Below are 1,439 nucleotides of genomic sequence, written 5' to 3' on the forward strand. Positions count from 1 at the left end.
AATTACTTTTAATTCAAGTAAAGCATCACACCACTTAGACATCTCTGCTCTGTGAAGTAGCAAAACATGCAGTTAACAAAAGGTGCATCCCAAATCAGGAATCATTTTACAACTAGAGGTCACTGACATTTTTTCCTTTCTCATATTTTCTGTCTTTTTCACTAGTTTTACTTTTGACTAGAGTGATCATCGTTACTGGTAGGATGAGATGAGACAATCCCTGGATGCTACAGAGGTTGTACAGGCAGTCTAGCTTCTCTAGGTTGCCAGTTCAATGCGTGCAATTGTCAGGTTTGCTAGCACAGTCTCAAGAGTTTGTCACTCATTGTCAGATCCTACGCTGGTGCCTGTGGGTCCTGGGTTTCTCCTGGTATGACAATGCCGAGCTTCATGTGGCGAGAGTATGCAGGCAGTTCCCGGAGGATTAAGGAATTGATACCACTGACTGGTTCCCACACTCGCCTGACCAAAATCCAACTGGGACATTATGCTCCTCTCCATCTGAAGCTGCCATGCTGCAGCTCAGACTGTCCAGGAGCTCAGATGCCCTTGTCCAGATCTGGGAGGAGATCCCCAGGACACCATCATCTCTTGTGGAGTATGCTCCAAAATTGTCAGGAAAGCATACAAGTCCATGGAAGACAAACTGACTACTCAGTATAATTTTGAGTCGGTGCAATGAAATTTCAACAAAATGGTCTGCATCATTTTTTTTTCACTTTGATGTGTATCAAAATTCAGCCCCCTGTAGGTTGATTATTTTGATTTCAAGATGTTGTTTATTTGTATTTGTATTTATTTATTTATTATTTATTTTATTTATTTAGCAGTGAACATGTAACAACACTTGCAGTTCAGTGAATGTTCATGTGTGCGAAGCATCTTGGTCTCAAAGCCAGATTATCACTTGGGCTATTATGATGAAAGATTTTACTTATTTTACTTTATCTTATAAAACAGTGCATAATCTCAATTTCTCTAATGCTCTCTTAAATTCAAATGAAACTCAGTTTTGTCACTGATCCAGTTGGTTTTGCAGATCTTGTTATTAATCTGAAAGAAATGATGCAGCATAATTCAGTCATTAAAGGTGATTTGGAACTAAATTTACTCCCTAAAAACTTAAACACTTTAGTACTTGAGTTCATCGTTACAGCAACAAATCACAACATGTAAGCTATTTTATTTCTGCACAGTTACCCAGAGCTGTTTGTGATTTAACTTCAGAATAAACTGTTTCATCAGCTGCTGCAGGAGCTGGTTTCCCTGCAAAGAAATGATTTGTCAAATGTCATTGCAAGCACCTCTTTGTTCAAAGTGACAACTTGATTTATTTTTACAACTTTTTCTTCTTGTGTAAAAATAATTAAAACTCGAAGCAAGCATGAAATTAGGTACTTATTTGATTACTTTACTTACCTTTGTGTCTCTTCGGTTTC

General features: G+C 37.9%; 1 long non-coding RNA gene across 1 annotated transcript; it reads right to left on the minus strand.

Moving 5' to 3' along the window:
- Positions 1-32: 32 nt before the first annotated feature.
- LOC102205241 (uncharacterized) lies at positions 33-1,439 on the minus strand. Its single transcript, XR_312459.1, has 3 exons — positions 1,420-1,439; positions 1,201-1,266; positions 33-1,053 (listed from the first exon to the last, which is right to left on the minus strand). It is a non-coding gene; the product is annotated as an uncharacterized LOC102205241 (long non-coding RNA).

Source organism: Pundamilia nyererei, unplaced genomic scaffold (assembly GCF_000239375.1).
Source record: "Pundamilia nyererei isolate P.nyererei 1_Seehausen unplaced genomic scaffold, PunNye1.0 scaffold00755, whole genome shotgun sequence".
Taxonomy (NCBI): Eukaryota; Metazoa; Chordata; class Actinopteri; order Cichliformes; family Cichlidae; genus Pundamilia; species Pundamilia nyererei.